At 41.7% G+C, this 15,870-nt stretch overlaps 1 long non-coding RNA gene across 2 annotated transcripts in view; it reads right to left on the reverse strand.

The window, feature by feature from the left end:
• LOC129632393 (uncharacterized) overlaps positions 1–15,870 on the reverse strand; it is a 60,900-nt gene that overhangs the window by 33,222 nt on the left and 11,808 nt on the right. The window lies entirely within an intron of this gene.

Consider the following 15,870-nt stretch of genomic DNA (forward strand, 5'->3'; position numbering starts at 1 on the left):
TTGTTGACCATGATACTCCATTTCTTCTGAGGGATTCTGGCCCGCAGTAGTAGATATAATGGTCATCTGAGTTAAATTCACCCATTCCAGTCCATTTCAGTTCGCTGATTCCTAGAATGTTGACGTTCACTCTTGCCATCTCTTGTTTGACCACTTCCAATTTACCTTGATTCATGGACCTGACATTCCAGGTTCCTATGCAATATTGCTCTTTACAGCATCAGACCTTGCTTCTATCACCAGTCACATCCACAACTGGGTATTGTTTTTGCTTTGACTCCATCCCTTCATTTCTTCTGGAGTTATATCTCCACTGATCTCCAGTAGCATATTGGGCACCTACTGACCTGGGGAGTTCCTCTTTCAGTATCCTATCATTTTGCCTTTTCATACTGTTCATGGGGTTCTCAAGGCAAGAATACTGAAGTGGTTTGCTATTCCCTTCTCCAGTGTACCACATTCTGTCAGAACTCTCCACCATGACCCGCCCGTCTTGGGTGGCCCCACGGGCATGGCTTAGTTTCATTGAGTTAGACAAGGCTGTGGTCCTAAATCAAATCCCTTATGATTATACAGTGGGAGTGAGAAATAGATTTAAGGGACTAGATCTGATAGATAGAGTGCCTGATGAACTATGGATGGAGGTTCGTGACTTCGTACAGGAGACAGGGATCAAGACCATCCCCATGGAAAAGAAATGCAAAAAGGCAAAACAGCTGTCTTGGGAGGACTTACAAATAGCTGTGAAAAGAAGAGAAGAGAAAAGGAAAGGAGAAAAGGAAAGATATAAGCATCTGAATGCAGAGTTCCAAAGAATAGCAAGAAGAGATAAGAAAGCCTTCCTCAGCAATCAACGCAAAGAAATAGAGGAAAACAACAGAAGGGGAAAGACTAGAGATCTCTTCAAGAAAATTAGAGATACCAAGGGAACATTGCATGCAAAGATGGGCTCAGTAAAGGACAGAAATGGTATGGACCTAACAGAAGCAGAAGATATTAAGAAGAGGTGGCAAGAATACACAGAAGTATTGTATAAAAGAGATCTTCACGACCCAGATAATCATGATGGTGTGATCACTCACCTAGAGTCAGACATCCTAGAATGTGAAGTCAAGTGGGCCTTAAATAGATCTCTAGCTCTTAAATAACACCTTTCACCTTATTCCAAGTCCACGCTTTCTCCCTCAGCAGATTTTGCTCTTTTTCACCTTTGCTGTAAACCTCAAACCAGGGTCCAGTTGCAGACTTACACAATAATTCTATATGATGAGTTACCATTTCCAGGTCCCTGTCAGGGACAGTGAAGACTCTGAGATTAGGCAGGGGAAAAATTACTTTTAACAAAAATACCAAATGCAAAGGAAATGAGTTTGGACAAGAAGTGAGTCTATGAGGTTCAAGTTTACAGTTGTGATGAGGTTCTTAAGAATTGCTGCTTATTACCTGAGGGCTTCTTCTTTCCTATAGATACCTTGCCAGTTTTAAAACGATTTTCCCATATACCTAATGGTCAGTACTAAAGGCTGTATTTTGGGGGTGAGAGGGGATGGCAGGGGCAAAGATGTTCAGCCTTGCTCTCATTAGTCAAACACCTTGGTTGTTTCCTTTTGCACTTTAAAGTGAAGATAAAGATGCTTGTATGGTCCTTGAAGTCTTTTACATTTATCAATTTAAAAAAATTCCATGAAACAAGAAAAATCTGAAATCAACAACCTAATATACCACCTAAAAGAATTAGAAAAACAAAATCCAAAGTCAGCAAAAAGAGGGAATAATGAAGATCAGACAGGAAATAAAATAGAGATCAGAAAAATAACATGGAAGATAAATAAAACCAAGACCTGTTTTCTTTTTTTTTTTTGAAAGGATAAAGAAAATCCACAAACCTCTAGCCAGGCTCACTGAGAAGAAAAGGGAAAGGTCCCAAATAAACAAAAGAAATGAAAGAGAAGCAATAACAAGTGATACCCCAGAAATACGAACTTCAAAAACAAACTTATGGTTACCAAAAGGAAAAGGTAGCAGGGAGGGATAAATCAGGAGTTTGGAATTAACATATACACACTACTATATACAAAATATACAATCAAAAAGGACCTACAGTATAGCACAGGGAACTCTGCTTAATATTCTGTAATAATCTATAGGGAAAAGAATCTGGACATGAATAGATATATGTGTGTGTATATCAATCACTTTGCTGTATACCTGAAACTGATACTACATTGTAAATCAACTAAACTCCAATATAAAATTTAAAAATTTAATCATAATAAAATACTATGAATGGTTACATGCCAACAAATTGGAAAACTTAGAAGAAATGGACAAACCTCTAGAAACACAGTCTGCCAAAACTAAGTCAAGAAGAAACAGATCATTTGAACAGATCCGCCCTACGTTCTCCTGTTGGTAACCATAAGTTTGTTTTTGAAGTTTGTATTTCTGGGGTATCACTTATTATTGCTTCTCTTTCATTTCTTTTGTTTATTTGGGTCTTTTCTCTTTGTCTGATTGCTAGAAAGGAAATAGAACCTGTACTAGATAAACAAAAAACTCCCTGCAAACAAAAGTCTAGGACCAGATGGCTTCACTGGGGAATTCTACCAAATACACAAAGAATATACCTGTCTTTCTCAAATTATTCCAAAAGATGGAAGAGGAGGCAACACTCCCAAAGTCATTCTATGAAGCCACCAGCACCCTATACTAAAACCAGATGAAGACACTACAAAAAAAAAAAAAAAAAAAAGATTACAGGTCAATATCTTTGATGAAATTAGATGCAAAAATCTTCAACAAAATATTAGCAAACTGAACCCAACAATACACAAGAAGGATCACACGCCATGACAAGTTGGATTCATCCCAGGGTCACAAGCCTGCTTCAACGTATGCAAATCAATCAATGTGATACACCACATTAACAACAACAAAAGCCACACGATCATCTCGATAGATGCAGAAAAAAAAAATGATCGTTTCAATAGATGCATAAAAAAGTATTTGGTAAAACTCAACATCCATTCATGATAAAAACTTTCACTGAAGTGAGTATACAGAGAACATATATCAGCATAATAAAAGCCACTTGTGACAAACCCACAGCCAACATAATACACAATGGTGAAAAGCTGAGAGCCTTTAGGCTAAATTCTGGAAGGAGAGACTGGTGCCCCATCTCATCACTTCTATTGAACATAGTATTGGAAATCCCAGCTACAGCAACCAGACAAGAAAAAGAAATAAGAGGTATCCAAATTGAAAGGGAAGAGGGAAAACTGCCACTATATGCAGATGACATGATACTATATATGGAAAACCTTAAAGACTCCACACAAAAACTATTAGAATAAATGAATTCAGCAAGATAGCAGGATACAAGATTAATATACAGAAATCTATTGAATTTCTTTATACTAACAGTGAAGTATGAGAAAGAAACAGTTAAAAAAAAAAGAGAGAGAGTCCCATTTAAAGTCACATCAAAAATAAAATACCTAGGAATAAACCTGACCAAGGATGTAAATGACATATATACTAAAAATCATAAAACAGTGATAAAGGAAACTGAACATGATTCAAAGAAATGGAAAGGAGTCTTAACGCTCGTGGACTGAAAGAATTAATATGGTTAAAATGGCCATACTACTCAAAGTAATCTACCGATTTAATGCTGCTGTTGCTAAGTTGCTTCAGTCATGTCTGACTATGCAACCCCATAGACAGCAGCCCACCAGGCTCCCCAGTGCCTGGGATTCTCCAGGCAAGAACACTGGAGTGGGTTGCCATTTCCTTCTCCAATGCATGAAAGTAAAAAGTGAAAGTGAAGTCGCTCAGTCATGTCTGACTCTTAGCGACCCCACGGACTGCAGCCCACCAGGCTCCTCCATCCATGGGATTTTCCAGGCAAGAGTACTGGAGTGGGGTGCCATGCCCTCCTCCATGTGATATTCCCAACTAGGGACCAGATCCACAACCTCTGCAACTCCTGCATTGACAGGCAGCTTCTTTACCAATAGCACCACCTGGGAAGTCCTCAGACATAAATTGTGGCAATATTTTCTTAGATTCAACTCCTAAGGCAAAAGAAATAAAAGGAACCTATTCCAACTTACAATCTTTTGCACAGCAAAGGAAACAATCAACAAAAGGAAAAGACAACCCTTTAAAGGTGAAAATATTTACAAATGATGTGATCAACAAGGGCTTAATTTCTAAAATTTACAAAAAACTCATATAACTCAATATCAGAAAAACAAACAGCCAGTCAAAAAAAAATGGACAGAAGACCTAAATAGATATTTCTCCAAAGAAGAAGTACAGATGGGCAACAGGTGCAGGAAAAGATGCTCAACATTGCTAATTATTAGAGAAATGCAAATCAAAACCAAAATGAGATATCACCTCATAACAAACAGAAGGTTTATCATCAAAAAGTCTAAAAATAATAAATGCTGGAGAGGGTGTGAAGAAAAAAGAACCCTCCTACCCTGTTGGTGGGAATGTGAATGGGTGCAGCCTCTATGGAGAACAGCATGGAGGTCCCTTAAAATCTAAAAATAGAGCTACCTTATGATCCAGAAATCCTACTCTTGAACGTATATCTGGAAAAGGTTAAAGCTCTAATTCAAAAAGATGCATGCACCCAAATGTTTATAGCACCACTATTTATAATAGCCATGGAAACTATTAGAACTATTTATAAAAGACATGGAAATGATCAAAGTGCCCATCAACAGAAAACTGGCTTAAGAAGATGTAGCATGTACATACATAGACAATGGAATATTACTCAGCCATAAAAAGAGTGAAATATTGTCATTTGCAGCAATATGGACAGACCTAGAGATCATCATACTAACTGAAGTAGTTTAGTTCAGTTCAGTCACTCAGTCGTGTCCAATTCTTTGTGACCCCATGAACTTCAGCATGCCAGGCCTCCCTGTCCATCAGCAACTCCCAAAGTTTACCCAAACTCATGTGCATCGAGTCGGTGACACCAACCAACCATCTCATCCTCTGTCGTCCCCTTCTCCTCCTGCGCACAATCCCTCCCAGCATCAGAGTCTTCTCAATGAGTCATTTCTTCACATCAGGTGGCCAAAGGATTAGAATTTCAGCTTCATTATCAGTCCTTCCAGCGAACAGTCAGGACTGATTTCCTTTAGGATGGGTTGATTGGAACTCCTTACAGTCCAAGGGAATCTCAAGAGTTTTCTCCAACACCACAATTCAAAAGTATCCATTCTTTGGCAATCAGCATTCTTTATAGTACAACTCTCACATCCATACATGACTACTGGAAAAACCATAGCCTTGACTAGATGGACCTTTGTTGGCAAAGCAAATTCTCTGCTTTTTAATAGGCTGTTTAGGTTGGTCATAACTTTCCTTCCAAGGAGTAAGCATCTTTTAATTTCATGGCTGCAGTCACCATCTGCAGTGATTTTAGAGCCCCCAAAAATAAAGTCAACCACTGTTTCTCCATCTATTTGCCATGAAATGATGGGGCCAGATGCCATAATCTTAGTTTTCTGAATGTTGAGCTTTAAGCCAACTTTTTCACTCTCCTCTTTCACTTTCATCAAGAGGCTCTTTAGTTCTTCTTCACTTTCTGCCATAAGGGTGATGTCATCTGCATATCTGAGGTTACTGATATTTCTCCTGGCAGTCTTGATTCCAGCTTGTGCTTCATCCAGCCCAGCGTTTCTCATGATGTACACTGCATATAAGTTAAATAAGCAGGCTGACCATATACAACCTTGACGTACTTTTTTTCCATTTGGAACCAGTCTGTTGTTCCATGTCCAGGTCTAACTGTTGCTTCCTGACCTGCATACAGGTTTCTCAAGAGGCAAGTCAGGTGCTCTTGTATTCCCATCTCTTTCCAAATTTCCCACAGTTTATTGTGATCCACACAGTCAAAGGCTTTGGCATAGTCAATAAAGCAGAAATAGATATTCTATTGGAACTCTCTCACTTTTTCGATAATTCAGTGGATGTTGGCAATTTGATTTCTGATTCTTCTGCCTTTTCTAAAACCAGCTTGAACATCTGGAATTTCATCATTCACATATTGCTGAAGCCTGGCTTGGAGAATTTTGAGCATTACTTTACTAGCGTGTGAGATGAGTGCAATTGTGCGGTAGTTTGAACATTCTTTGGCATTGCCTTTCTTTGGGATTGGAATAAAAACTGATCTTTTCCAGTCCTGTGGCCACTGCTGAGTTTTCCAAATTTGCTGGCATATTGAGTGCAGCACTTTCACAGCACCATCTTTTAGGATTTGAAATAGCTCAACTGGAATTCCATTACCTCCACTAGCTTTGGGTAGTGATTGCTTCTTAAGGCCCACTTAACTTCACATTCCAGGATGTCTGGCTCTAGGTAAGTGATCACACCATTGTGATTATCTGGGTCTTTTTTGTACAGTTCTTCTGTGTATTCTTGCCACCTCTTCTTAATATCTTCTGCTTCTGTTAGGTCCATACCATTTCTGTCCTTTATCGAGCCCATCTTTGCATGAAATGTTCCCTTGGTATCTCTAATTTTCTTGAAGAGATCTTCTATTTTTTCCCATTCTATTGCTTTCCTCTATTTCTTTGCATTCATCACTGAGGAAGGCTTTCTTATCTCTCCTTGCTATTCCTTAGAACTCTGCATTCAAATGGGTATATCTTTCCTTTTCTCCTTTGCTTTTAGCTTATCTTCTTTTCATAGCTATTTGTAAGGCCTCCTCATACAGCCATTTTGCTTTTTTGCATTTCTTTTCCATGGGGATGGTCTTGATCCCTGTCTCCTGTACAATGTCACGAACCTCCATCCATAGTTCATCAGGCACTCTGTCTATCAGATCTAGTCCCTTAAATCTATTTGTTCCTTCCACTGTATAATCTTAGAGATTTGATTTAGGTCATACCTGAATGGCCTAGTGGTTTTCCCTATTTCCTTCAATTTAAGTCTGAATTTGGTAATAAGGAGTTAATGATCTGAGCCACAGTCAGCTCCTGGTCTTGTTTTTGCTGACTGTATAGAGCATCTCCATCTTTGGCTGCAAAGAATATAATCAATCTGATTTTGGTGTTGGCCATCTGGTGATGTCCATGTATAGAGTCTTCTCTTGTGTTGTTGAATCTCTTGTGTTGTGTTTGCTATGACCAGTGCATTCTCTTGGCAAAACTCTATTAGCCTTACCCTGCTTCATTCTGTACTCCAAGGCCAAATTTGCCTGTTACTCCAGGTGTTTCTTGACTTTCTACTTTTGCATTCCAGTCCCCTATGATGAGAAGGACATCTTTTTGGGGTGTTAGTTCTAAAAGGTCTTATATGTTTTCATAGAACCATTCAACTTCAGCTTCTTCAGCATTACTGGTTGGGGCATAGACTTGGATTACTGTGATATTGAATGGTTTGCCTTGGAAACGAACAGAGATCATTCTGTCATGTTTGAGACTACATCCAAGTACTGCATTTCAGACTCTTTTGTTGACTATGATGGCTACTCCATTTCTTTTAAGGGATTCTTGTCCACAGTAGTGGATACAATGGTCATCTGAGTTAAATTCACCCATTCCAGTCCATTTTAATTCGCTGATTCCTAAAATGTCGACGTTCACTCTTGCCATCTCCTGTTTGACCACTTCCAATTTGCCTTGATTTATGGACCTAACGTTCCAGGTTCCTATGCAATATTGCTCTTTACAGCATCAGACTTTACTTCCATCACCAGTCACATCCACAACTGGGTGTTGTTTTTGCTTTGGCTCCATCTCTTCATTCTTTCTGAAATTATTTCTACATTGATCTCCAGTAGCATATTGGGCACTTACCAACCTGGGGCGTTCATCTTTCTGTGTCCTATCTTTTTTCCTTTTCATACTGTTCATGGGGTTCTCAAGGCAAGAATACTGAAGTGGTTTGCCATTCCCTTTTCCAGTGGACCACATTTTGTCCGAACTCTCCACTATGACCCATCTGTCTTGGGTGGCCCCACGGGCATGGCTTAGTTTCATTGCGTTAGACAAGGCTGTGGTCCGTGTGCTTAGATTGGTAGTTTTCTGTGACTGTGGTTTCAGTCTGTCTTCCCTCTGATGCCCTCTCTTAGTGCCTACCGTCTTATGTGGTTTCTTTTAGCGTGGACATGGGGTATCTCTTCACGGCTGCTCCAGCAAAGCGCAGCCGCTGCTCCTTACCTTGAACGAGGGGTATCTCCTCTCCACTACTCAGCGCTCCAGCACCATGCAGCCACCACTCGCCACTCCCATGTAAGTCAAAGACAAATATCATGATATCAGTTATATGTGGAATCTAAAAAATAATCTAAATAAATCTGTATACAAACAGACTCACAGACATAGAAAATGAATGTATAGTACCAAAGAGGGAAAGGAATTGAGGGAGAGATAAATTAGGAGTATGAGACTAACAGATACACACGATTATGTATAAAATATATAAGCATCAAGGATTTGCTTTATAATTCCAGGGTCTATATTCAATATCTTGTACTAACCTACACTGGAAAATAATCTGAAAATACATATATATGTAACTGAATCACTTTACTGTACACCTGAAACTAACACAATATTGTAAATCAACTCTACTTCAATTAGAAACAAACTCCATGGAGAAACGTGTGTGTGTGTGTGCATTTCCTAAGGCCACAGTTCTATCAAATTTGACAACTCCAAGTATTCCTATTACAAGAATCCAGATCAAGAAAGAAAATACACACTTCACTGCTACTAGATTTGAGGAGGTTGGCATGGCATCTATGAGGGTCTTATTCAAGTTATTTCAGAACTGACTGTTCACAGAGTTCAGACGGGTGCTGGGTTTCATACATTGTACTCCCTGAACACTGGGCAGGAGAAACCCGGCCTGTATGACTGTGTGAGTATGAGTAAGCAGTGACCACCATCCTTATGGAAACCTCTCTGGAGGGTGCAGAAAGCAGAGCAAAGTTTACCACATCTTTTAAAAACTATTTAGTTTTATTTATTTGGCTGCACCAGGTCTTAGCTGTGGCATGTAGGATCTAGTTCCCTGACCAGGGACTGAACCCGGGCCCCCTGCCTTGGGAGTGTGGAGTCTTAGCCACTGGACCACCAGGGAAGTCTCTACCACATCTTAATTCTGTGTCCTGTTCCAGGAAGATGACAGAAACAAGATGGAGCAGAAGATGAAGGACTGGCAGAGTCCTGGGAGCAGAGGGAAGGAATAAACAAGACAGCGTGTGGAGCAACAGTAGCAAGTGAAAGCAGGTGGCAGTGACAGAGAAAGGGGAAGATCAGGAGCTCATGGAATAAAAAGGAAGGACAAAAACAGATGAAAACAAGGGATTGAGGAAAGGCCAAGAGTACAGAGAAGAGAGGAGAAAAGGAAGAAGGAGGGGGAGGCAGCAAGGCACACAGAGAGTGAGTGCCAGGTCCTGGGTTGAAGGAACAGCAGGTGGGTCATTCATGGTAGAATGACCCGTCCTGCAGACATCGAGAAGGCATTTGAGTTACACTCTTTTCTGCATTTCATTGATTCTGATCTATTGTTACTCAAAACTGCTCATGAAGACAGAAGCCAAACTTGGAAGGTGAGCATGGTGTGCCCACCCTGAGGTTTAAGTGAATCTAGCCCTGAGGGCCCCTGGAAGCCCTGGGCGGGAAAGCAAACCACCATGGATAAGCAGTCCCAGGAGGGAGCACAGTGTTCCAAGTTACTACAGAGACACCACGGCTGTATTTCTGGTCTGTTGGCCAAAGTCGAGGGTTCCATGCCAGGGCAGTCAGAGAAGGCAAAGGGCTCAGAGTGCGTGAGCTCCTCCTAAAGGAGGTATTTTTGCTGGAAAGTCCACTCAGGAATGTAACCATGGTATTTTTCCTTATCACTTGCGGAGACAAATTTGGATTTCCCCCTCAGGAGATCTGACCATTTTCAGAGGAAAGAGGAAGGATGGTAAGGCACTTGGGAATATGTGTGCAGTGGGGGAATGGGTTTTCATATTGAACGAGGACCTGTCAGACTCCAGACACCCTGCATGTTCTCTCAGACAGAGGAGGGTAGAGAACCTTCCATTTTCTAAGGGAGATACGCATGGGGCAAAGTTGGTAGGACTTCCCTGGCCATGTGCTCTCTTCTCACAGGGTCGAATTCTAGAATAAAGCAGTAATAGCTGAGTGGAAAGAGATGCATGCAGCCCTCATGTCTAGAAACTCAAGATCCCACTCGTGTACCTCCAGCTACGTCTCAAAATAACAAAATGTGCAGTCCCAATACGCCCATACCCAGGATCCGTCCCTCAACCACCTGACCTGGGTGAATTCTCACCCCTGAGAACCCAATGTTGAAACACCAGAGCAAAGCACCCTGCATTCTTAACAGACCCCTCCCCGCAACTTCTAAGTAACAATCATGGTGTAACAGTGCACAAGAGCAGGCCTGCCCAGCACGGTGACCAGACGCAGGAGGGTGCAGAGACCACCAGGAAAGGTGCGAGGCGGGAGCGTGGGGGACGTGGAAGGGTTTAGGAAAAGACCTTCCTGCAGTTTTCCTGTCTTTAATGATGCAATAGTGACAGGATGCAGATAAATCATTCTAGTGACTTATATTGCTTTGGACTCCTCAACTATGAGATGCAGATAATCACAGAACTTCTTTTACAAGATTACTGACAAGGTTACATACTTAATGCACGGAATTCAGTTGAGGTTACATCTGAAGCCAAGCAAACGCTCAATAAATTTGGATTTGTACTGTATACTCCATGGTTAATAATTTTTGTTACTAATATTGGTCTAAGAAATAAGGATCAATCTCTTTTACACCTCACAATACTCATAGAAATATATATTTATCCTCCAAATTTACAAGTATCTTTTCATTCCTAATTATAGTATTAATTTCAATTATACTGCTAGTATAAAAGTAAAAAATAATATCAGTGCATCGTGGTGGTGGTGGTTCAGTCACTAAGTCATATCCAATTCTTGTGACCCCATGCTGGTAGCCCACCAGGCTCCTCTGTCCATGGGATTTTCCAGCCAAGAATATTGGAGTGGGTTGCCATTTCATAACTATCCCAATTTTGTACATATTAAAAGCCAACAACAGGATTCACCAGCGTATACAGTATTAATCATGGTTATACTGTTATTTAATGCAAATTAACAATGTACTAAAATCATCACATGGGCTTCCCAGGTGGCTCTAGCAGTAAAGAACCCACCTGCCAATGCAGGAAAGGTAAGAAACTTGGGTTCAATCCCTGGGTCAGAAAGATCCCCTGGAAGAGGAAATGGCAACCCACTCCAGTATTTTTGCCTGGAGAATCCCATGGATGGAGGAGCCTGGCGGGCTATGGTCCTGGGTTGCAGAAAGTTGGACATGCCTGAAGCAACTTAGCACGCACACACACACACACACACGCATAAATCATCCCCATTTCCTAAAGGGAAACCAATATTCCCAAAGAGAATGCCAGCATTCTTATGATTACTTTCTTGGCCCTGGTTATGAGGGTCCCAGGATAAGAAAGAACTCTGTAGGATGTCACAAATTGCAGAGATTAATCCCCACAGTCATTATTCCCCATTTTCCTTCAAAGTTGGCCATACATTTTCTTGGACACAGGACTTGTCCCTACACCCTTATCCCATGCTGGCCTCTCTGCAGACTGAGGACATACCCTGGTCTTTCCCCTTCCTCTGAGAATGCCCAAGTCCAGGCAAGCACAGAGCTAAAACATACCCCCAACAAACAACATGCAATCTTTTTAGGCTATAACCACACACCCTGCCTTTAGCCTCAGGAGAAAGTCACGGTTAGGTTAAGGATCAGCTGCCTGTCCCCATGCTGTCTTCCAGGGCCTCTCAGTGCCACCAATGAACTCGTCTGACCTCGCCTGCATAAGCAAGGGTTAGAAATGGTACACTGTATTCTGTGGTGACGTAATAGTCAGAGATATCAGCGCAGTGACAATTCATGCCTATTTCACTATATACTCAGATACGCAGACGCAGCAATAATTATAGTTATGCTTATATACAAAAGTAGCTACACATATAATCTACTTATTAAATACAAATTTATTGAATACTGATTTATTCATTTGTTTGTTCCTTGGCTCTGTTTCCTGAGCAGACCTAGAAGCACTGACACCCTGAAAACAATGAGCACATTTAGTGCCCAGATTGTGGTTTCCAAACACCATAATCCATTAAAAAGAAACCAGAGTCCTTTAGAAAAAGGGTTGAATACAGGTCTGGGGCAGGTAAAACAGAAGATGAACTCATCTATGTTAAAAGGACACACAAATCAATATGTAAGGACTCCCAATATCCAAGGCTGGAAAAATTTTCCTAGAAAACTACAGAACAACTGGAACAATTAAAATGTGGGACAAATTTTCTAGAAAAATAAATATATAATATTGAATTATACCTCAAAGAGCAAATTAAACATCCATCATCCCATACCAATATTAATAAAATATTTAATAAACTAAATAAATGGGAAGAGGGAAAAAATATTCCATCTGGAAGGATTCCAAATAACGTGTTCAGACACCTGCCTTCTAAGAAGTGGAAACTCATTTACTTCCCCTTAAGTATGAGGTGGACTTGCTATATAGGATATAGAAAGAAGAAAACAGTGATTTTATATCAGAGAAATAGAGAAGAAACCATCTTAACCAAGCAATCAAGACTAATGTCAGCAGTGATAGTTTTTACTGATATCACACATGTCCTGACATAATGCAATGAGAAAATAACTCTACCTCTGAGTATACTTTAGAAATAAACTTTTTCTCTTTTCAAAGTGAAATTTACTTAAATATGTAATGAATACATTATATTTAAATTACAATTCTTTGTAAACCTGTTATAACACTGTAGTTGTTGTTCTTGTTTAATCTCTAAGTTGTGTCTGACTCTTTTGCGACCCCATGGACCATAGCCCACCAGGCTCCTCAGCTCATGGGTTTTCCAGGCCAGAATTCTGGAGTGGGTGGCCATTTCCTTCTCCAGGGGATCTTCCTGACCTAGGGCTCGAATTCACATCTCCTGCATTGGCAGGCAGATTCTTTACCACTGAGCCACCAGGGAAGCCCCTGTTATACTAAATTTATATGACTATATCTATAATCTCTAACTTTAAACTAATGCAATAAATAAATAAATAAATGCTGACAGTTACAGATTTGCCCTCATTTTGTTGCTGAAGTTTCTCATCTAGTATCCACTAAGTTAATGCAAAAAAATTAATCTCAGAATTTGACTACTGGAGTGTAGGGGTCTTGCCTTCTGGTGTTTCAAGATGTTTGATAAGAATGTGACCAAATGAGATTCTTCCCTATGAGACTGCAATTCACACTGTTAATGACAGGAGATGAAGAGGTCTAAACCTTCATGATGCATATACATGTTGAAAAATATTCTCAGTAATTTCCAGACTTTCTTATAAGCATGTTCCAAATTTCCTTCACACGCTCTGAGCTCAGTTTTCATTTTTGAAAGCTAAGGAAGGAGTCCCTAACCTTAGGGCCACAACTGGTACCTCCTGTCAGATCAGCAGCAGCATGAGCTTAGAAATAAGGTGCACAGTGGGCTTCCCTGGTGGCTCAGCAATGAAGAAGCTGCCTGTCAATGCAGGAAATGCGAGTTTTCGCCCCCTGGGTTGGGAAGAACTCCTGGAGAAGGAAATGACAACCCATTCCAGTATTCTTGAAATCCCAAGGACAGAAGAGCCTGGCGGGCTACCGTCCATAAGGTCGCAAAGAGTCAGACCTGACTTAGCAACTAAACAACAATAACAAAGTGCACAATAAGTGTAATGCTCTCGAATCATCCTGAACCACCCGCCCCCTGGTCTGTGGAAAAACTGTCTTCCATGGACCTGGTCCCTGGTGCCGAAAAGGTTGGGGACCTCTGGGCGAAGGAGGTTTTAGGAATCTGTGTAGCACTTGGTGCATATCACCACTGCTTGTCAGGGAGGCGAGCGAGGCACACAGAGGATAGGGATCAGATCTACTAACCTAAGCGATCTGGGGCTATGGCTCACTCCTGCTCCTGCCAGCACCACACTTCTGTATGCATGTAACTATCCCTTGTTTCCACCTACGGTTCTGTATTTATGCTTCAGGAATGCCTAACGTTAGAGTGAAAAAACAAAACACAACAACAACAAAAAAGAGTGAAAGAAATTTAGTGGGCTTTTCCTCAAGCTAGGCAATTGCCTTTGTAAATATTATTTCATGATCTTAGCCCTAAATGATTCACCTAAGAGAAAACAGACAGCAAGATAGCATCACTAAACCTGTGAATTCATTCATGATGCTGCACCAAATGTTACTAATCCCAGCACCAGATGTGCGGCTACTTTGAAGGGTGATGAAGGGTGACGTTCTGGCGCTCTGTGGCTGGTGAGTTAGATGCTCTTCTTTGAAGATCTTTACAGATAAAATAAACAACTATTAATGAAATGATTAAATAGGGCCCATGAAGATCCTCAGAGCCTGGGGTCTGGGTTTGGGCAAACAAACCAGTCCATTAGATTGTAAGTGACAGAAAACTAACTCGATGTAACTTAAGCAAAAGAGGAAGAATTTATGGGATCTCCCAGTTGGGAAATCTGACACTGTCTCTGGCTTGAGACCTGGCTTGATGCAGAGACTCAGCAGCTCCAGGGCTCTGGTCCACCTCTTCACCTCACACTCTTCTTGAGTCTTCTGGTATCTTTCCTTAGGTGGGCTCCCTCCCCTCTGTCAGTTCAGCCACCCCACTGACAGAAGGCAGTCTTTGCTCTCTGCTGGCATAGAAAGTTCCAAGGAGACTGCCCCCCAGGGTCACGTGCCTTTCACTGATCAATCACTAAGGTCTGGGCTGAGATTCTCTGATCGGACTGGCTTGGCCCAAGCCTTGGCTCCTCTGTCCAGGGGAGGGTGGGACCGGGTGATTCAGGGACCAGAGGGGCTACATGGGTGAGGGAGAAGAAGTTCCCAAAAAGAGAAGGGGAGCACCACCTTCAGAAGACAGGGGATGGAAATCACAGCCTGGAAAGCTCTCTGAAGCGACAGTGTTGTCTGAGCAGAGAAACCCGTGACCACAGGACGGCCATCTGCCAGGGCCTAACAAAAGACCCCAGAGGGGCCTCCTACGCCATCCGTGGCCATGGTAACATTCTGAGCAAGGTCTCCCCAGGCACAGCTATGCAGAGACGCCTCTCTGTCTGTTGGAGCCTTGTGGATCTGACCCCTCAACCTGGAGCTCCTCTCTCTCGCTCGGTGGGGACAGGCTTCCAGAAGTGATGCGTGTACGTGATTCAGCCCTACAGTTGATTGGTAAGAGACAAGTCTCAGAACTGAACTTGTCAGACATCAGATGAGGAACCTAGACCTGGGGCCACCAAGGCAGCTGTTCCTATGTGGCTGAACACAAAACATAGGAATTTGAGAGCTTGCTGTGGCTCGGGTTTTCATTCAGAAACAAGAAAAGCTGGGGGCTCAGAAGTAAGTAACAGAGATACAGAGAGAGGTGTGGAGAGATGTATAGAGACGTTTGGAGAGAGATGTATGCAGAGGGAAAAGAAGGAGATCTCGGGATCTTTCCGGTTTCTGATTCCATCCCTCTTGAAGTTCAGCTGCTCTCCATCTGATGTGCCATGAGGTACGCTCTGATTTCTCCCCTCTCTTTTTAATGAGCTCACCGGAGTTCTCTTACTTTCAACCAGCATCCTAACCACCACAGCAAGTGTGAGGAGACAGGCCAGGGAGCAGGGAGGCTGTTTTCTAGGCACAGGACTATGACATAACACATCTCTGCAACACCCAGTTGGTCCCAGGGGTGCTGAGGCTGAGCAGTTTCACAAAACCCT

This window comes from Bubalus kerabau, chromosome 17, assembly GCF_029407905.1.
Source record: "Bubalus kerabau isolate K-KA32 ecotype Philippines breed swamp buffalo chromosome 17, PCC_UOA_SB_1v2, whole genome shotgun sequence".
NCBI lineage: Eukaryota > Metazoa > Chordata > Mammalia > Artiodactyla > Bovidae > Bubalus > Bubalus kerabau.